The 22,699-nt window shown below is 37.3% G+C and overlaps 1 protein-coding gene across 2 annotated transcripts in view; it reads left to right on the top strand.

Moving 5' to 3' along the window:
- LOC126184229 (calcium-independent protein kinase C) overlaps positions 1–22,699 on the top strand; it is a 221,155-nt gene that overhangs the window by 29,170 nt on the left and 169,286 nt on the right. The window contains exon 1 of one of the 2 annotated variants that reach the window (XM_049926609.1): positions 3,766–3,821. The exons of the other annotated variant lie outside the window; for it this stretch is intronic. The gene's annotated coding sequence lies outside the window, so the exon portion shown is untranslated. Of the gene's footprint in view, positions 1–3,765; positions 3,822–22,699 lie in introns of those variants that run through there. 2 annotated transcript variants of the gene reach the window in all.

The following is a 22,699-nucleotide window of genomic DNA, read 5'->3' as shown; positions in this document are numbered from 1 at the left end:
TAGTGCCAGGAACAGAGTTCAAAGGTTACATTAAAGTGAAGCATGAAGAAGGAAGCCAGTGGCAAAGTAGGTTGGTCGTTATTAGGTAGTGAAAGTAACTATATCAGTGGTTCCTTAACATAACTAGTCTGAACTCTGTTTTGCCTTCAGTCAACAGTAATATAATCATTCCTAATCATTATCATCAGCCATCTGGCATCCACTACAAGGCAATATTTTACCATGGTTTGCAGTCTTAAGTAATACCCTTCTACAATCCTACATGTTTTTGGTTCAAATGGCTCTGAGCACTATGGGACTTAACATCTATGGTCATCAGTCCCCTAGAACTTAGAACTACTTAAACCTAACTAACCTAAGGACAGCACACAATATCTTCTACTCATCATCCACTAGGCCATCGTCTCAGTCTTTTCTCAACTCTTGGAATCAAGCAAAGAATGTCCTTGGTCCACCTACGATTAAGCAGACTAGTTTCATGTCCTTGCACCTCTATGTCACTTTCACTACAATCATATTCCTGTCTTCCAGTTATTTCTCACTATGCATATCTCTGTTGATCTATTAGCTGTTAGCTTTTAGCTCAGGATCTTCAGTTACCATCTGTTTATGGAAGAAAAACCACTAAACAAATGTCAGAAAAAAGATCCTGAGCCAAAAGCCAACAGGTAGTATGTCAACAAGTGGCCATGACAACCTCAACAGTTTTTTTTATCTCTCTCCATTGTTCAACCCACAGTTTTTGAATCGTTCTTACATTAAAAGTCTATCTCTAATAGCAATTGTCAAAACTGGTAATAATACACACTGATTGTAAACTTTCTGTTTCAGACACACTGAAATCTTCAGTTTAAAAACTATTTAGTTTACCACAAGCATACTTGACCATTTTCGATGTACTGTTTATTTCTGTTGCTGCCCATCCTCTCATTTTCAACTGTTTGAAATGTAAAAACTAATCAACTTATTTTAATATTTCATTAATAATTAGTACAGTACAATGCCATCTGTGAAGGAAAGGTGATCAGATATGTCCTATTAACACACATTCCTTGATCATTTTCCCTATTTAAGGATCTTAAAACATCATGTATTTGCTGTTTTCTTTGTTTATGTAGGACACGTGTAAATATGCAGAGTATTAACAATGTCAAGTTTATTCTCAACTAGTGAAAAACAATGATACTCCCATTACAGCATTTGATGTGCTTTAGTGCCAGTTATTCAAATTTTGTCCTGTAGGTTACAGGCAGAATCTCATGGCAAATAATACTTACAAGCCTCTCATAATTTTGGTGGCTGAATTATTGAGCAAACTAATGGAGAGCTATCATAATCTTTGCAACATTTCTCATTTTCAGACATTTGCCCAACTGACCTAAATTTTATAAATCCCTTCTATGTGTTACACTGTACTTGCTACCAAATATTACTTTGCTTTAAATATTGTATTTTTGTGGAATCTTAATACAATGCACAAAGAGTCTATGAAACATGTTTATTTCAGTATATTGAATGAATTTTATTGTGTCAGATCTTGGACCACACTCAGCCCTCAGTAACTGACATTAGTCTCTTTAGTGCCTTTATAACCATTCTCTGTCACTTTTATGCTCCTTCATTCTCAATCCTGGCTCTACAATTTTGAGTTTTCTTATCTTGCTACATTTTTACTACAACTGCATTTTGTTGTTGCATTTTCTTCCCTTCTGTTACTTTCACCAATTCAGCATTAAATGGATGCAACCTTGTGTTGTTTACCAGAATTTCATTTGCTACCAACTTTCAGCATTACCATTCTTTGTTTGAATCCTTCTTGTCTTAGTCTGGGGTTTTGTATGCTGCTGAGCCTTGGTACCATTTTTTATATGTTCCGTCTTCCTAACATACAGTAGCAGTTATCATTTCATGTAATAAGCAGATATGTTAGCACATTGGCCACCATGTGGCCTCCGGTGTGGCCTTCTGTGCCACCAGCATCCATGGGGAAGTCAACATCTTAAATATAATGAATCTACATGTTAACTACGTATTTTCATACTATGAAGTTTGCAGAATATTAACACAAGTTGCCTTTGTCCAAAATCTCATTTTCACAGTGATTGTTCGCACGGACATAAAGTTGTATGAATGAGAATTCAAGGACTGGGTGCACTGCATATCAGTCAGCCTAAGAGTAAGAACTTCTTGCAGTGTTCAGTTTCCAAGTTGCAAGAATATAGGTTTTATGTTAGTACAAGGCTGTGTCCCAAATATAGTTTTAATCTTTTTCAGTAAGCAAAATCTCTCAAACATTTGATTTGAGTAGGTAAATAACCTAACTACAAATGAAATTAACTTAAACAATGGAAAAAAGTAAAGTTTACAATTCACTGTATTGTCAATAGGCATATAAGCAAGGCAGAATATTGCTGAGGTTTTTGGCAGATCCCTGGGACTTTCCTTTTTCAAGTTTTTTATAACAAGAAATGAAAATTATGTAGTAATTTCTGAGGGTGGTTGCTTAATTTACATTTGATAATAAAAAATTATCATGTTATGATTTTATTTAAGATTTGTTACATCAAGAGTAGATGTTGCAATCCCTCAATATTGTTTTCTTAGTAGAAAAAGTAATTATTTTAAAGTTATCATATATAACACACCTGGTCTGGTAGTAGTACAGATAATGATTTTTATTTTTAAAGACACTTAAGGATCATGAAACTTCACATTTGTTTTGATACGCAAAGCAAGTTAAAAAGTCTCGAAAGTTACATGATTTGAAGAAGTGTGGTACATAAATCCTCACAAAGTGGCAATGCCTGAATAAAATACATTACAAATAAAAACTTTAAGATTGTGATTATTTTGCAAAAATACTTCTTCAAGAGAAACAGTTTCAGGCTCTGTGGCACGGTACTTAGTGGTATTGCTGTAAAGATCGTATTTTTATTTGGAAATGTGTCAAAGGAATTATGCCAACATGCCACTCCTAATCTACTCATGGCCATTCTATCATGTTTATCCTTTGGAACTCAAAACTTACACATAATTTGGAAAATACAAATGTAACTATGAACACTGTGCTGTAAAAATGAATCTGGGTGCTACTTAAAATTTTTGAGAAATCATCTTAGATTGTCTAGTCAAACAAAAATCATACATTAAATAGCCTTTTGCAACAATAATTTATTCCTAAAAAGAAAATATATGTATTGTCAAGAGAGGATTCCATGGGAGCTCCATTGAGGAAAAGAAAAAAGAGAAAAAAAAAGAAAGAAAGAAGGAGAGAGGAGAATACATATTTTGTACACAGCACTGTACATGGAGTTCACCTATGAATTGTTTTTAAAGAATAATAGCACATCATAACACACACATCTGTACTCCAATAGCAATATTTTTCATAGTACTTAATGCATATTATGAAATTATATATGTAAAAAAAACCCTTCTCACTTGGCTTACCACCTAAAGTATGTCGAATACAGCTCAGCTCAAATGTTAATGTGTAGTTTTAACAAGGAAAACATTAAGTTATGTTCTTTGGCAAATCATTTTAATTAATTGCAAATGCTTTTAAGAATTATTTCCAATAAATTAGAAATAATTTCTTGAACAAAACAAAGCCAACTCGATCGGTATAGTATTTCAGGATTTGAAGATGCCCAAGAACACACTATGCCAGTGATCTGCCAACTCATTACACTAAACTGTTTATCTGCGTGTGAACTTTGCCCTAAGATAACTATTTAGAGGGGAAAGAAAGCTTCAGTGATACTGTTAAATTACTGCTTACAAGCTGAGACCAAAAAGTCATTAATTCTGGAATACCAAAGGTAAATATTTATTTCACTTATTTCAAAACATGGGAAAGTGTGTTGTGGAATGGCATGAAAACATCATGTATTTCAGAAATGGCACAGACTTGACCATTCTGTTTATGCTGTCATGTATGTGCTTTTATTGGTGGTGGTCTTGTTGTTTATTGGGTGTGTGGTACAAGGTATCAATCTTTTACGCTTCAGGGTGTTATTAATTTGTAAATGGAAAATGATGGAAGCTTACATGTGCTTTTATTTAGATCTGCTTTGTGATTGGCAAATTTTTCCTGTTGCTTGTATTTGCATGTAAATTATTAGTTGGAACTGAAATGCATGATAACAGAAAGTGCTTCAACTATTCAGAATATGTGAATAAGTACAGTGCTATAAAAGAAGTCTTTATCACATATATTTGTTTGAATTGAGACAGTTTTATTCAGTCCATTGAAGAAGTGAAGGAAGAAAATATTATACTTCCATTTGTGCTTGATTTGCAAATATTAACATTTATTGCTTTTAACAGTGTAATTAAGCATTGTTCTGTTATTATATATTATGTTTGAACAGTGGTGAATTCAAATTCCTGTCCAACCCCCAGTGATTTAGGTTTCTCGCTGTTTCCTTCTATCTAGTCATGAAGAAACTGCTTTTAATTCCCATTCTGTCTATAATGCATCTTTTACTCTATTTTTAAATGACTAAAATGTCATTTATTAGCAAAAGTTCATATTATTGCTAACTAGCTAATCTGCATTGGAATATAAAATGGAGCTTCTGTTGATTGCAGTCTGTGGTTCAAACTCAAGCTTCAGGAGGTGAAATTTTTAGTATTGCTGATAGGCAAATATGAAAATATCCAAACTTTTGGACCTATTAGTTCCTCCCTTGGGTAGGAGAGGAGGATAGGTTGAAGAAGGTTAAAAAGGAAGGACGGCTCACACAAACCACATAAGAGGAATCACTGTTTTGAGGATGAGGGAAGATAAAGATGAAGAAGTTTCATATCTGTCTATATTTAAATTTCATATAGTTTCCATGAACTATGAAAGGTAAATGTTGGGATAGTTTCTTTGACATGACACAGTCAATTTCCTGACCCTAGTTCAACCTGCGCCTGTATTCCATCTCTCATTACTTCATCATTGTTGTGGCTTTAAAACTCCTAATCTTTCCTTTTAAAGAAAGATCATCCACAGTAGAGTTGCAATGAACAAACTATCAAATATGCACAAGGATAGAATAAAAACAAAAGTCTTGTGAAACTTTGTGTTTTTGATGGTATTGTGTGGTTTCGTGCAGAGAGAGTGGTATACATTTAGGATAGTGATATACTTTTATATCTGTTGATGACGCTCCTCTCAAGATGATATATTGCATTGTGCCAACCAAAAAATCCTGAAGCCAGTCTCAAATTTCATGTGATAGCCCATATAATTGCACTTTCATTAGTGAGTGTTGGTATGATACTGAGTTGAATGCTTTCCAGAAGTCAATAAACATGGCATTCACCTGATTGTTTTAATCTGTGGCTCTCAGGAGGTCAGTAGAAGTTTGATTTCACATGACCTATGTTTTTGAAATCCATGCTGATTGTACGGAGGAAGTCATTTTGTTTGAGGCAGGAGTTAAATTCCATTGCAGTTTGCAAAATTCAGAGGACAACTTGTACAGTTTCCCTAAGAACTGACTGTGCATAATACTCATAGCTAGTGCCATTTATCTCAAAATCTGTGCAAAATCAGTGAATACTGTAATGTGTTGTGTATTGTTGTCTGGTAATTTACTAAACATATTTGTGTCAAAAAAATTCTTATTCTGTGAGACTGTTGACTGATCAGGACTTAAAGTTGGTAGATCTGTAGGGGGACCTGCTGTTTAATATGGACTCTGAACCAAGTTACAAACCAGCATTCTCCAAATTAACAAGGTTTTCCTGAGTTGAAAGAAATAACTGACAAATAAAAATCGCAGGACTGAACAGAGATAAAACTCAAATGCTCTCGATCCATTGTTTGGCCCTCTACCACTGAGCTACTCATGACTTATCAGTGCCATTCTTAAATGTCTATTTATTTATTGGTCCTCTTTGCTACAGTGAGATTACATTTTTTGCAATATATTTTGTTAACCAAACCAGGTACCGGTGAATACACACATAACAAGAAAACAACCATATATTTTTACAGTAGATCTTAATGAAGTACTAATCAGCTTTATAATATAGATAGGAAATTAGAATAAACACCAGTATATAGTACCTACAGTATTAAACAGATACAGATTAACTGTATCTACAGGTACATCTACAGCTTCATCCATACTCTGTGAATTAATTGTATCTACATGTATGTCTACAGTTACATACACACACTGTGAATTCCATGCAGAGGGTACTTCCCCTAATTGTACCAATTAGTAGGGTTTCTTCCTTCTTCATTCAGCTACAGAGTGTAGGAAGAATCACTGCTTAATGACTCTCTGAGCACTATGAATGGTCTAATCTAGCCTTCCTAGTCCATACAAGAATGATGCACATTGGCTGTAGTACATTTGTAGATTCCTCACTTAATGCTGGTCCTTGAAAATTTATAAGTATGCTTTCATGGGACATTTGATGTCTATTTTCAAACTGTAAAGGTTTCAGAACCAAAACCTCTTCTTCTTCTTCTTCTTCTTCTTTGAGTTGACTGATTAAAACATTTATTCATTAGTGTGGTCATCGCTACTAAATTTTTGTGTTTTGTGCTGTAAAAAATTTTACTTTTTTGGATATTTAAAGCAAGAAGACCATTTTTGCATCGTTACTTCCATATCTGTCAATGACTCTTCATCCAGGATAACATTCTTCATCCTCTTAGTCACAAATTTGTTTGTTACTCTATGTAAAAGTACTTTAATTAAGAACATTACTGAGTCAAATGCTTATTGGAACTCAAGAAATACTGCATCCACCTGATTGCCATGATACATGGCTCTCAGGATGTCATGTGAGAAAAAGTACATCTGTTTGTTTCTCATTACCAGTGTTTCAGAATCCATGGAGGAGGTCATTCTGTTTGAGATACTTCATTATGTCTCCAAGTTCAGGATATGTTTGAAGATCTGTCAACACTCAGAAAGCTAGTTGTGAACACTTCTGCCACTCTTGTTATAGACAGGTGTAATCTGTGCTTTCTTCCAATTACTGAGCACATTTTTCGAGGGATTTACAATATATTGTGGTTTATAGAGGTATTATCTCAGCCACAGATCCACATATTTTCTTGGATTCCATCAGGCCTTATGGGCTTACTGTATAGGAGAGGTCAACTGGAGCAGTACTCACTGAATCTCTTTTTTAAAGAAACATTTAAAATAGAGTTAAACATTTCTGTTTCTGCTTTGCTTTACTCAATTTCAATTCATGTATATGTGTGAGTGTCTGGGCATCAACAGTGATGCCATGGTCTCCTTTACATGTAACCAAAATATCTTTAGGTGTTGTGTGAGGTCTTTTGAAATGATTTGCTACTGTGGTTGTTGAAGGCTTCACGCATTGCCCTTTTGACAGCCAAACATGTTTTTTAAAATGTCTCTATTTATGGCTTTATATTTTGTTTTACACCTATTATGCAATAGGATGTTCCTTTGCAGAGATTGTACAGGGTCTCCTTCCCCCAACCCTCCTCAAAAGCATGAACTATTCTAGTATATACAAGGGCAAGTCAAAATTTATTTCCTTTGTCCATGAACTCTGCCAGTATGGGCCCCTGTGAGTCCCAAAACATGGTTAACATAACCTTTCCTGTGGATGGCCCTGTCTTGAATTTTTTTCCTCATTGGTAATCCAGGGTGTTTCCACTGCCTACTCTGGTGCTTTGTCTCAGGCTCGTAATGATGCATCCATGTTTATCTCCGGTGACAATTCTGCTCAAAAATGCATCACCTTCATTGTTGAAGTGAGTGAGTAAGTGTTGACAGACCCTAACACAGGTGAGCTTATGGCCGTCAGTAAGCCTTCTTGGTACCCACCGTGCACAGACCTTATGGAAACTGAGCTCGTCATGGATGATGTGATGGGAGGAGCCATGGCTGATGTTCAAAGTGGGTGTTACGTCATCAAAAGTGATTCACCTATTTGCCAGAACCGTCTCCTGAGCTTGCTGAATGTTGTCATCTGTAGTGTTGATGGCCATTCTGCTCTCTCTTCATGTGTTACACTTGTTCAACTACTTTTAAACTTCTTGATCCACAGAAACACAGTTTTATGTGATAATGAACTTCTCCCATATTGCAATGATAGTCTGCGATGAATGTCTGCCCCTTTGACACCCTCGAACCAGAAGAATTGGATCACTGCCCATGGTTCCTCTTTGATGCACACTTCTAATGGAGCTGCCATGCTACATCTGCAACAGAAGGAAGAACAATGATGGAAATAAAATCAAATTGTCACAGCATTACCACAACAGTATAACAGTAATGTGCAAGGACAGAAGACAACATGCACAATGTAACAAACATTATCGAAAAAGTGTAGATAATTTTTGACTTGCTCTCGTACATATGTTTCCAGTGTTTGGTTAACCGGTCTCTGTAGAGCATGCAGTAGAATAATTATCCAGTGAGTCAACTTCTCTATATCAGAAACATGTTGACCATATAGTGTGCACAAGTATTAGTTTTTATTTTTTTTTCTGCATGCCCATCTGTGTCTACATTCATGCTCCACAAACCACTGTGAAGTGCATTGCAGAGTGTACTTCCAGTTGTACCAATTATTATGGATATTCCAGTTGAGTATGGACCACAGAGATAATGATTGCTTACATGCCTCTGTGCCCATTGTAATTACTTTAATTTTGTCCTTGTGACCCATACGGGAGTTGTACATAGGAGGTTCTGGCATATTCCTAGATTCCTTATTTGTATGAGTTGACTGATTCCAATTGTGACTCATTGATATTGGAGTCATAGTATACAGAATCTCAGTGACATTCTCCTATTCGTGCTGGCCCGATCTGTATGCGTTCATTGTATCTTGTTAGTCCTATGCAATACAGGCCCCATACATTTGAGCAATATTCCAGGATTGGTCATGTGAGTGTTTTGTAAACAATTTCCTTTGTAGACTGATTGCATTTCCGTAGTATTCTACCAATGAACTTAAGTCCACCGCATTCTTTAGCTGTGTCTGAACCTATGTCGTCATTCCATTTCATATCCCAAAAAATGTTACACCCAGATATTTGTATAAGTTGACTGATTCCAATTGTGACTCATTGATATTGGAGTCATAGTATACTTTTCTGTTATGTGAAGTAAACAGTTTTACATTGCTGAGCATTTAAAGCAAATTTACAATCTTTGGACCTCTTTGAAATCTTGTCAAGATCCAACTGAAAGTATGTGCAGCTTTTTTTCAGAAAATTCATCATTATAGACATCTGCATCAAGTCTGAGGTTACTATTAATATTTCCTACAAGGTCACCCATAAATGTACAACATGAACGGCAGGGGACACAACAAACTTGCCTGGGGCACATCCAAAGTTGCTCCTACATCTGTTGATGACTCTCCATCCAAAATAACATGCTGCATCCTCCTTACAAAGAAATCCTCAATCCAGTTACAAATTTCTCTTGATACCCCACATAATTATAGTTTTGATAACATATGGGTCTGCTAGGGAAATCAAGAAACACAGCATCTACCTGATTGCCTTGATGCTTGACTTTGAAAATGGCTTTTGAGTATAGTAGAAGTTGGGTTCACATGTTTATGTTTTCAGAATCAATGCCAGTTGGCTTGCAGGAGCTCTTTTTATTTGAGCAACCTCATTATTTTTGAATGCAGAACATGTTCAAAGATTCTACAACAAATGGAAGTTGAGGATATTGGGCAGTACTTTTGTGTATCATTCTGCTACCCTTCTTGTAGTTGGGAGGGAGTCACCTTCCTTTCTTCCAACTACTGGGCAAAGTTCTTTGTTTAAGAACTTGATGGTGGTTAATAAAAGGAGGTATGTCAGCCACAAATTTGGTGTAGAATCTAAAATGCCCTACCAGTTGTAAGAGGCGTGCCACAAGGCTCAGTGCTTGGACCTTTTCTCCTCCTGGTATACATGAATGACTTGCCTACTTTCATGCTTCACAAGTCAATAATATATGCTGACGACACAACCCTGATTACCTCAGATAACAAATTGGAGGAAGTGAAGAAACAAACAAAAGCAATGCTTGAAAAGTCTGCCATATGGCTCCACAGTAACAAGCTGATACTCAACAGTAGCAAGACAGAAACTATGTATTTCTTCTTGCACAATCTACAGGAAAAATTAAATGAGTCTGACTCTGTAAGACTTCTAGGAATCCACCTGGACCCGAAATTAACATGGAACACCCACACGGAACTGTTATGTACCAGACTTTCTAGAGTAGTCTTTTTGTTAAGGAAACTAAAAACATTAGTTAGCAGAAAACAACTTTTATCTTCTTATTATGCGTTCTTTGAATCTCACTTACAGTATGGAATAAAATTATGGGGCAACTCAACTGGTGCTCAGACAGTGTTCATGTGGCAGAAGAAAGCAATTAGAGCAATTACAGGTATTAAAAGCCAAGAATCATGTCGAAAGCACTTTAAGGAACTTAACATCTTAACATTACCTTCTCTGTATATAAAAGCGTGTCTTCTTTCCATAAAAAAACAAATACATACCTTAACGTCCAGAACAGATGTTCATTCACATGATACCAGATATAAAAACAATCTTAATGTAGACTTTACTAGGCTATCTAAGGTCCAAAGTAGCTTTCAGCAAACAGGATTAAAATTATATAACAAGTTACCACAATCACTGAAAGACCTACAAGGAGATGCCTTCAAGAAGCAGCTGCACAAATCGTTAGCTGATAAGTGTATCTATGATGTAAAGGAATTAGAATGTAGTAGAGAGTGAGAGTAACTATGATGTCAAGGAAGTGGAATGTAGTAGAGAGTAACTATGATGTTATGGAATCTCAACTCTTTATCCTCATGTAATGTAATCTGAATGTACATAGTTTCCCAATTTTAGATTCACTATCAAATGTAATGTCAAAACTGTCTATTTCAACAAATGTTGGCTAATGACAAGTAATAAATAAATAAATAAAATAAATAAATAAATAAAAGAAATTCCATTCGTCCTGAAGATTTGTTTAGTTTTGGTGACTTCTTCTGTTTCTCAACACCACTGACATTAATATTTTCATTGGTCTTCTTTACAATGGTGCAAAAATGAAATTAAAGCATACCCATGGATTTTCCTCTGTAGAGCAACATTTCAAAATGGAGTCCAGCATTTCTGTTTTTGCTTTACTACCCTCAATTTCAATTCCTATCTCATAATTAAGTGTCTGGACAGTACCTTTGGTGCCACTAACAGTGTTTACACATGACCAGAATTTCCTTGGTTTTTGTTAGAGAGACTTTGATAATATTGTGCTACAGTAGTTGTTGAAGGCTTAACACATTGCTCTCTTGACAATCAAACCTGACTAGTTCAGCATCTCTCTATCTATAACTGTTTGCTTTGTTTTACAGCTGTCATGTATAGTCTTTGTTTCTTTAGAAGTTTATTTATGGTAACTTTATATCACGGAGGGTCCCTCCCATCATGGAATGTTCTACTAGGAACCTATCTAAGAAATTCATCGTCAACTATTTTTCTAAACCTGAGCAACAGTTCTTCTACATCTTCCTCTCCAGAACTAAATGATTTGAGTTTCTTGTTGAGATATGACACTACTGCCTCTGTCTCTAGTTTTCTGAACAATGCAAATACTTCTGCTTGTTTTAGTTGTCATTTGTACTTTGCCAATCATTGTTATTTGCTGAAATTGCCGTGTGGTCACTAATCCCAGATTCAGTGTGAACATCTTCAAATAGGTCTATTTATTGCTATTAGATCCAATATATTTCCATCACGAGCAGGCTTCCAAACAATTTGTTCTTGGTAGTTCTTGGAGCACTTATTTTCTAATGTTTCACAGGACGTCCTTCCTCGCCCACTAGAAAATTGTAATTTTTCCAATTGATTGTTGAATGATTAAAGCCTTCTCTGATGATAAATACATGATTGATGACCTTACATACCACTGAAATTAGATTTTCTACAAAGTTTCCAGTTACACCTGGCAGTGATTTGGTGATTGATAGAAGAACCCAGTCATAAAATTATGCTTGATACTGAGTCCTGCTCAAACAATCTTGCATACCGTTTAAATTTATATCTTGGTAGATTTGAGTTTCTTGTCTACTGCGAATGCTATTAGCCTATCCTTTCGATATACAGTTAGATTTTTCCCAAAAATCTTACTGTTCTCAATTTCTGGTTTTAACCAGCTTATGTATTCACCTAATCTAAAACACCCTTGTGGGTGTCCCACACCCGGGTAGCAGCCTCTGATGTGCAGTGCATGGCTGACCCACTTAGGGGTACACTACAGTTCTGAACCCTATGGTGCAATTCCAGGAAGTCACAGCCTAGCTTGTCACAGAACTGTCAAAGTCTCTGGTTCAATCCTTCCACTTGACTCAGAACCATGATTGGTTCTGGGGCAATGTTGCAAATTTTGAGCTTTGTTGAAATTTGATGAACAAGACTGGTCTTCTCAACCTTCTTTGTTAGTTGCTGAAATGATCCAAGTATGATCTACCCTGTACAAAGTGATGATGATGTTCGGTTTGTGGGGCGCTCAAGTGCATTGTCATCAGCACCTGTACAAAGTCCCAATTGTTACACGGTCCAGTACAGCCACTGTCATGAATGATGATGATGATGATGATGATGATGATGATGACGATGACGACAATGACAACAACACACACACACACAGTCCCCAGGCAGAGAAAATCCCCAACCCGTCCTGGAATCGAACCCAGGACCCTCGTGATCCAGAGGCAGCAATGATGGCTGTACAAATTGATGTGATAAGCCCTGAATGAAGCTTTTGATGAAATGTATTAATTCAGAGCTTTGAAAATTGCTCAAGAGAGAAGAATTTTTGCACAAGGATATGGTACTTGTATCCTCACTCTCAGTCCCATCGAACTCAGCATAATTTTAGTCTGGAATTTTATGGTAAGAGCCTTTTTACACATCTAATTGTCAGAAGCCTCCAGTCTGACCAAAGCTGTATGCATCCCATCCTGGCAATGTGTTTGCTACACCGTGTATTGGTAAATCGTTAAAAAAAAAACAGAACTGAAGGCTGAAAATAGTAAAAGCCAAAGCAGCTACTAGGGAATTCATTTAATATCTTCCATCACAATATCACATGTCTCACAAATAACAAGTATACATTTCTAATAACCGTAAAGGAAAGTGAGAAGGTGGATGCAGTGTCAGCAGATGTGTTGTGCTTACCAAAGATATAGCTCATAGAAGTAATGTATTGTGTTTCAGAATCACCAACAATAATTTGGTTGCAGTCTTATGAGAAAAGAAACAGGAGGAGTGCTGAGCGTTGATTTAACATATTCTGAAATATGTTTCTAGTGCACTGTCAACTTTGTTGGCCCTAAACAAGAGTAAAATTAAACAAAAAATGAATTACTCGTGGAGTGGATTATTTCCAGAATTAAAGTGTCTTTTGCTTGGAATACAGAGCTGTTCCCAATTCTTAACTGTAGTCAAGAGATGAAACTCTATTACAACAAGTGTTGCAAAACCCTCAATTTCTAACTGAAAAAGGTGGAACAAATGTACTATGAACAAAAATAAAACTCTTCAAAAATCAAGCAAAAAACTGGAACATTATTAAACAATAAATAAACAAATCTAGTTCCCAGAAAATAGCCGTGACAGAAATTATAGCACCTCAAACTTATTGGCTATCAGTGGTTTAGGAGGAGATGTGGAACATAGACACTTCCATCAATCTTTTGTATGGAGAGAGAAAGTCGGGTTGGTATCCCACTGCTGTCACAGGTCATCGGGGCTAAGTTCAAAGTGGGACTCATCACTGAAGACAAGAGTCCAGGCCAAAGATGTGTCTGGAGATGCCTGGACAGTGGTGGGATACCAACCAGAGTGTCACCCACCAAATGGCTTGACAACCAGGAGTAATGATCTGGGATGCAATTTCATTTCACAACAGACCTCTTTGGTTGTCATTTGCAGCACCCTTACAACAAAGCAATATGTCAACAATATTCTACGGCCTGTTGTGTTGTCCTCCATGTTAAGCCGTGTTGAGCTTACATTTCAGCAAGATAATGCCCATCTGCACATGTTAAGATTTTCTACATGTCTTCATTCTTGTCAAACCCTACCGTGGTCGGCAAGGTCACTATATGTCTCCCAATTGAGAACATTTGTAACATTATGGGGATGGATCTCCAACCACCTTGAGATTTTGATGATCTAACATGCTGAAACCAAACAACTGCCTGCATAAGGGCCAGAGATGGACAAACATGTTATTGACATGCTCAATTTGTGAAGCTCTTTCTCTTGAATAAATTATAATCGTTTGTTGGTCCATACATTACACCACATCTACCAATTTCCATCTCATTCAGCTAATTCCTTTGTGATGCTCCCCCCCCCCCCCCCCTCCCTGTTATAGGGTAGATAGAATTATCATTAAACTATACTGTACACAGTTAGTGACTCAAAGCATATTTAATAACAGACTTAAATATTCTGCAGTAACACCCATCTATTTACCTGGAGAAAAACAAACCACCTTTCAATTGCCAACCCATTTCAGGCCTTCCAGTCTTTTCTGAAGCTTTCAGGAAGTGGACTGTGACAGTATACTGACACATTTTTCTGAGTGGAACTTGTTTATCACCACTCAGATTGGTTTTCATAATGGATTTTCCAGGCAGAAACACATGAGTGTTCACAAAGTGATTCCTGGCAGAGTTAAACAAAAAAATTATCCTTTCGAGAATGGGTCTTTTATTCCGCACTGAAGTATTTGCTGTTTTTGAAACTTTTTGGCATATCAAGCTATATGGTAGGAGTCAAACTGTGAGTGCGAGCTGTGAGTCAGGCTGGGTTAGCTCACTCAGTAAGAACAAAGCCTGCAACAAGCATGTTTTTGGGTCTGAGTCAAAGCCCAGCACAGTTTTTATTTGACAAGATATTTAAAACAGCACACTCTATGCTGCAGAATGAAAGGTTAATTCTGGACACAATGCCATTTTTCTGCAATATTGTATATTCCAAGAGTGCAAGTCCTACAAGGTATTCCAGGGAACTTCTGTGGAGTTTGCAAGATAGTAGAGAGGTATTGGTGGAAGTAAAGTTGAGATGGTCATGAGTTGTCCCAGGGTAGCTCAGTTGATAAGAGCATTGCCTTTGATAGGCAATTTTGGCTTTCGCTCCCTGTCTGGCACACATTTTTAATCTGTAAGTAAGTTTCAGAATTATCCTGTTGAGGCAGAAAAGGTGTTCAGAGAGAGGGAGAGAGGAGATGGACAGATCGAGGGAGGAGGAGGAGGAAATGTGTGCAATATATGTGACATATGCGTACACAGATGAAGCTGCAAGTAAAAAGCTAGTAAAGGAAAAAAAAAACTTATCCTTTCCAGACCAAAGACCTGAAATGTTTTGCAGTTGGTTCACAACAAGTAATTTAAATCTTAATTTCACGAAGACTTGCAGTACAGAATTTCAGACAAGCAAATTACATGCTAGTACCAGAAGTAGAAAATGCTTTTCATACACTAAATCAAACAGTGTATGTAACGTTCTTTGGAGCCCTCAAAAACTTGGGAGTTAGGTTGTCTGTGGATACATAGTGTCTTTCTTATAATACCTCCCACTACTGGTTGGTCTCTCTCTCTCTCCCTCTCCCCCCCCCCCCTCTCCCCCCCATCCCTCCCTCTATCCCTCCTTTTTTTTCTATGACACTCTCATACTGAGTAAAATAAACCCATTATGGACTGTGCAGCTCTTCTTCAAATTTCTTCCGTTAATCCACATTGGTGAGAGTTCCAGACTGATGAACAGGAATCAAGGGTTTGTCAAATGAGTGTTTTGTAGTTGACCACTTTCAACTATAAATTTAACTTATATTGGATTCTTCCAATAAATCTTGAGTTGCCTCTGCCTAGCCATTGCCTCTCCCATTGCGAAATTCACATGACCACATCACCTGAAATTGCCCTGTACAGAAAACACAAGATACTTGATGGTTGTGATTGTTCCAGTGACTGACCTTTGATTTACGTATGTTAAAGTTACTTATGTTTAGAGCCAGCTGTGATCTGTGCACTAAGCACTGATCATTAGCAGGCCTATCTACATTTTGTAACAAGTTTCTAAGGACGTTACATCTTTGCACATGATCTGCAAATAATCTTTAAATCTACAGGCATTATGTGCCTGGTCAGTTGTATAGATTGTAATCACTATCTCAAGATATCTTGAATACTATGTGTGCTGTTAAGAATGACATACTGACTTCTGTTTTATAGAAAATCTTCACTGCACTTGCATATTTCTTCAGATATTTCACAGGTGCATCCTTTAGTTACAAGGTGATGGTGCAGATCTGCATCAAAGGCTTCCTGGAAGTTAAGAAACATAGCATCAACCTGAGCGATACATCTCTTCTGGATCTCGTGAACTAAAAGTGTAGGCTGGGTTTCACACAATTGGTTTTGTGAAAACTGTTTTGATTTCTTCATAGAAGTTCTTTGGTCTCCAGTAAAGTCATCATATGTGAACACAATTTATGTTACATATTTATATTTCTGTGAGAAATCAATCTTGGAATACTTGTTTGCATTTCCCAGAAAATTTAATCCTTAACAATTTCTACAGCTGACGCTAAAAATCAGTTTCAGCTGAAATGTGATTTATACTTCCAGAACACAAGGCACAAAAATATTTTCCATGTAGGTTGTTGCCTCCTTGTCAAGGGTTTAGGGTGGAGTTATGCACTCTGGTACAAAAGTCTTTAACTAACTATGTAGTAAACCAACAAAAAATGGAATCCATACCAATTCAAAACAAAACATACCTCATCAACTACCCCTTCTACGAATTATCTTATTATCTATATACAGGTATTGGAAAGAGCTGTTATGTACATGGCACATTTCTATGTTCATTTTAAAGTTGAACGAGATGTGGTAGTATATTGTAAACAACTTTAAAGATGAATGAGATGTTGTAGTGTATTGTAAACAAACTTCTGCTATTACCGATGTAGGTAACTCTTTTTTTTTTTAATACCAGTTTAGGCTATTCATGCAAAAATTAAAATAATACCAATAAGAGAAAAAACAGCTATTTAATGTAATTAAGGAAGCAGCATCCCCCCCTCCCCTCAAAGTGTACCTTTTCTGCTAATTCTGCTAATTTTTGAAATAAACTTTAGCCGGCACAAACACAAATGGTATTATGCAATATAATACAGTGTGCAGATTAAGTTCTAAGACTAATGTATTATTTGATTTATTTTCCTTCTTAATGGGAACTGGTCATTGCAGCAATAAATAATGTGAAACAGATATCTTAGCACACTATATAAATTAATAAATACAGAATTATTGTGGGAGATCTACTGAAATTACAATATTATACATTGATGTGAAAAAATCACAATACCAAGAAGGTGTTGTGTGACATAAATAGAAGTTGGGAGGCATGTTCCTACATCTGAAAGATGATGTTTATTCAAAGTTCACCCCAGTTGCAATAGAGCAGCACTACTAGTGTCACTCTGAAGATGCAAATCAGTTTGCTTTAAATACACAGTGTAATGGTTTTGAGCATTAGTTGCTTTTGGGAGTGGATGTGTTGAGCCAGTTTTAGTCAAGAATGCCATTAAAGTGACAAATATACCATTATCAAAACCTCACTGAGTTTGAATGATTTCATGTAATAGGGCTATGAGAAGCTGGATGTTACTTCTGTGATACTGCAGAAAGGATTGGCCACTGTACATGAATGCTGGCAGCAGTGGTCATGAGAATGTACTGTCACAATAAGACTGGGCTCCAGATGGCCACATGGCACTACCGAGAGGGAAGACCAATGTGTTCGGCATATGGCTCTGATGCATCATACTGCATCTGCAGCAACAATTTTAACAGCATTTGGTACCACAGTGACACAACATACTGTGACAAATCGGTTCTTCAAAGACAGCTGTGAGCCAGACACCATGTATCGTGCATTCCACTGACCCAAAACCACCACCATTTGCGATTTCAATGGTGTCAAGTGAGAGCTCATTGGAGAACTCATGCTTTGAAAAATCCAAAATGTTGTAACATAGACAGCAGTTACACAATTCAATAGCCACCTTAAGAAATAGTATACTCTTGACAACTTACCAGTAATATATTTTACATATTCAGCCCTGCAGTAATTTATCAAAATACATAGCAAAGTCCTCTACCTACAATTTAACAATTTATATATATCAACTGCCCTTTTACTTGCACAGTACAATGTCTTCTTCAGTTTTTGTAGTAAAATTTTATAGTTCTGCATTCATAGACACACCCTCCCAAGTACCGTGGATCTTGTGAGGGTGAGGGGACTTGTGTCCAAGGATGCTAGAGCTCATATGGTTCTCCAGGTCTGACTTTCTGCAAGATATAATTGTAAGTTGTGGGAAGCAATTTTAAAGCCAACTTTTCAATGAATTTTAATTACTGTGTAGGTGCAACCATCTCTGCTCTACAAGCTACCATCCAGCCAGTAGTGGAATGGCTCAACAGTTTCTTCACATGCTCAAAACTGCCCGAATGTGCAGCTCATCATAATGGCATGAAGCACTGCCCCCTAGTTCTAATTGGATTTAAAATGACAGTCAAGGAGGATGCACAATGTTCTCCTACACATCTGGCCTACTGTGAGTAGCTGAGGATTTCAGGAGAATTAATCCTGCCAGCATTTATATTCCAAATGTCTCTGAGCTATACACACAGTTGCTGCAACAACTCAGCATCAGTATGAAGAACATTTAGCATACCAGTTGTGTCACACATGGGGACTGGAGGGTGTTTGTGCACAAAGACTTGGAAAAAATGTCCCACTTGTGGCTCAGGGATGGTACAGTGTGCTCACCTCTAGTTTCGTCATACTCTGGACCCTACAGGGTAATCACAAGAGGAAGTCACAATGTCAGAATTGAAAAGAATGGCAAACAAGACAGTCTCAATAGAGCAATTAAAACCCACCTACACCAGTGAGCGTGCACTCACCAGTGAGGGTGCACTCCTCACTCAAACCGCAACACGACACTCCAATGGAGGCTGACATTCCTGCAGATAGTTTCACGAACCCTTCGCACTAGAAGAGGACGCTGAAGTAACAAATGTAGAACATTAGAACAGAGGAGCAACCTTGCTTGCACCAGTCATTTTTGTGAGAACCAGCTGACAATTAAGAGCAAGTTCCTCCCTATAACAGGGACACCAGGCAGGTTTTTTTTTTTTTTTGGGGGGGGGGGGTTGTGGGTGGAGGGGGGGGGAGGTTGTGTGATGACATCATTAACCCACTTCACCACAGTGAGTGAGCAAGCCCATTGCTGACTATAGAAAGGTATCTGTGCCACAGTCAACATGGCTACATTTGCTTATAGTATTTCACTCTTTTCACTCTCTCATTTCTGTTTTATCTTACCCTGTATGCAAGTAAAATAAATGTCATTTGTTAAAAAAACTAAGCGGTTATTTTATGTGGATAAAATATAATGTATGAATTCCCATGAATAAAAAAGGGCTACACATGTATAGTAAATGTGAGGACAGTACAGTCATGTTACATTGTTTAAAGTGTAAATGTAAATGTGGAAGTTTCTCATTGATACATAAGTTGAACATTTCATGACCAAATGAAGTGATAAACTGAGTCAAATACAAATCCAAAAAATGTCAACATAGTCTTTGATTAAAAAGCTGTAGTTCTGAAACTTGTTGGACTGAAGTGGGAAAATAATATATTGTGTGTGAAGATAACATATTATTAACAAAAAGTCATAACCAACAAGCCACAGTCACAGACAGCCCCTGAAGAAATGTCTGTTAATAACACACTGTACTTATATTCAGCAGGAACAGCTTTCAAATCCCCATTCCATGCCTCTCCATATCTGCATCCAGTGACACCTGTGGGCTGAGGATAACATGACAGCGGGTCAGCACCGTTGGGCCTTCAGGGCCTGTTCAGGCGGAGTTTAGTTTACAATTTCTCTAAACCACTTCAAGTGAATGTAAGGATGCTTCTCCTTCAAAAAGAAATCCTTGTCTACTAGTCCTCCACTTTGAATTACCTTGATATTAGAAGGGAGGGAGTAAGATTATGGTTAAACGTTCTATCCAACATGTGGTTATTAGAGATGGAGCGCAACCTCTGGTGAACAAGACTGGCTGTCGCCACTTTAAAGATACTAAACAACTGAGGGAAAATGCAGAAGACTTATATCATAAGGGAATTTGAATCTTGGTGCCCCTGAATACAAGTGAAATGCCTTAAATACCTAATTTGTTTTAAATAAATAATCTTCATGTCAGTGCAACCTTTCTTTTTTTCGTATGTACTTCAATAAATATCTTGCCATTTGATGCTCTCATTTGGAGGACATTAAATTTGTATTTTAAGTGGAAATCATTAAAATCAAACAATGGAAATCCAGAATGGAATAATGACAATATTAAGGAAAGGACAGATTGCTACTCAACGTATAGCACAGATGTTGAGTCACAGACAGGCACAACGAAAAGACTGCTAAACAAGTGAACTTTTGGCCAAAAGGCCTTCTTCTAAAGGCACACACATATATATATTCATGCAAGCATAACTCCCAAAAACATCACGTGTATGCATGTTTTGTCTGGTTTAGAAGGCCTTTTCGTCAAAAGCTCACTTGTTTAGCAGTCTTTTTTGTTGTGCCTGTCTGCGACTCAACATCTCCACTATATGGCGAGTGACAATCTGTCCTTTTTGTTTGACTGGAAATCATGTAAAAGTAACTTAATCATCTAAATAGTTTTGTGTTTGCCTTAGATTTTCACATTTTAATGAAGAATATATTAAGGAGGTTTTTAGTATTACTGAATCTATATGTACTATGATGATAATGGCTACAGTTTCATTATATTTTTTATTTAGAATGATGGTTGTTAACTACTGCACTCCTTTCAGTGCCCGCTGCTGAACTAGATTCAGTATGTATACAGGGAAGAACAGACTCATCACAAAAAAGTCAGTAATTATAAAGAAACAATCACAGTCCTAAAATGTGATTCATGTGATTGTTAACAAAAAGTTATCAGACTTTCACATACAAAAATGGTATAGAAAAATAAGTTGAATTTTTTTCACAAGAGTCTGGAATAAAGATTATCACTGAAAATATACTGCCTGAAAAAAATAGTGAAACACCCTGAAGGGGAGGAGGGAATGATATGAAACTCTGTGGGTTGAGGTGGCTTAATTCACTGATTAGAAATTTGAGCCATATTTATAGAGAACTTGGCAGTATAAGCTGACTAATCAGTGTGACATTGCACCCCCTCTAGCCTGGATGGATTCACTGACTTGGTCGGAGAAGTGTAAAAAGGCATTTTATCCTCTCCTGCTAGATGGCCCACAACTGTTTACCTGATCCATGATATTGTGGATCCTGGCACTGGGACAGTGTTGACATCTGAGCTAGTCCTACCCACATTTTATGGTGGATAGAATTTGGGATCTTTCTGGCCACAGGAGTATCTCAACATCACACACAGTTCATAGAGATGTGGGCCATGTGTGAGTGGCAATTGACCTGTTGAAAAATTGTGCCAGGATACTGTCATATTAGAGAAATGGGGACATAGGATGTCTGTGATGTACTGTTGTGCCATCAGCATCCCCTCACTCATTACCATCCATGACCTGAACTCATACCCAATGACTCTTCACATCATGACACCAGAAGTAACATGACTGTGCCTCTCCAAAACATTTAAAGAATGGGATTCCCTCCAGGTCACTGCCATACTCACTGACAATGGTCATCCAGGGTAGTGCAGAACCATGAGTCATTGTTGAGCACAATGCAATGCCGTTCATCAGCAGTCAACAATGGGACAGTATTTCCCTAGACCAGCAGCTGCTAGTTTCTGTCAGTGGTGGGGGATGACACAAAATATTGCAGGGAGTCCATTACTTGTTCTTGGATCACAGACACAGATGTGAAGGGGTTACAATGTGCTTGGTGCAGAAAATGGTGATCCTCTGTTGTGGTGATCAGACACGATTGACTGGGATCTTGACGACAAGCATGCCTGTCCTCACATTCCCATGTAGTCCAACATGGGGCCACTGTCACATCCAAATGCCCCACAATTCTGGATATTGCACGACTTGACCTATCAGCCAAATCTGAAATGACCTCCCTTTCAAACTCTGTCAGGTGCTGATCACAGTGTCTTACATGAGAATATGGCAACTCCATGTTCTTCACAGTGATTACACAACCTATAATGCTGTTGTTCATGCCTCTTCTATGCCCTACCCGACCTGGTAGCAGCATTAAACTCGAACAACATTAGAGCAATCTGACACTTGTCTTACTTTCACAAAATTGCAGCTGTAGGTATTTACATACTCACTGATGCTGTGTATGTTCGTGAAGATATATTAACATCAGACATTGTCCTGTGGGTGCTTCACTTTTTTGTCAAGTTGTGTAATAAGTGGTGAAAGCAATTGGAAATAACTGGATGTTGCCAAGACAAACATAATAGGCTTTATTCTGATTTTACTTTATTTTCAAATTGCTGCCTCAGCTGGTCACATTAGTCAAGTAATAAATAATGAAATACTGTCAAAAGAGTGACTGAAAACCTTGAATTTGAGGTCCTGACTTAGTTTGAAATTACATTAAAAAGCATTCAAAACAGCAAC

The sequence above is a fragment of the Schistocerca cancellata genome, chromosome 1, assembly GCF_023864275.1.
Source record: "Schistocerca cancellata isolate TAMUIC-IGC-003103 chromosome 1, iqSchCanc2.1, whole genome shotgun sequence".
Classification (NCBI taxonomy): domain Eukaryota; kingdom Metazoa; phylum Arthropoda; class Insecta; order Orthoptera; family Acrididae; genus Schistocerca; species Schistocerca cancellata.
This window is presented reverse-complemented; position numbering and strand designations above follow the sequence as displayed.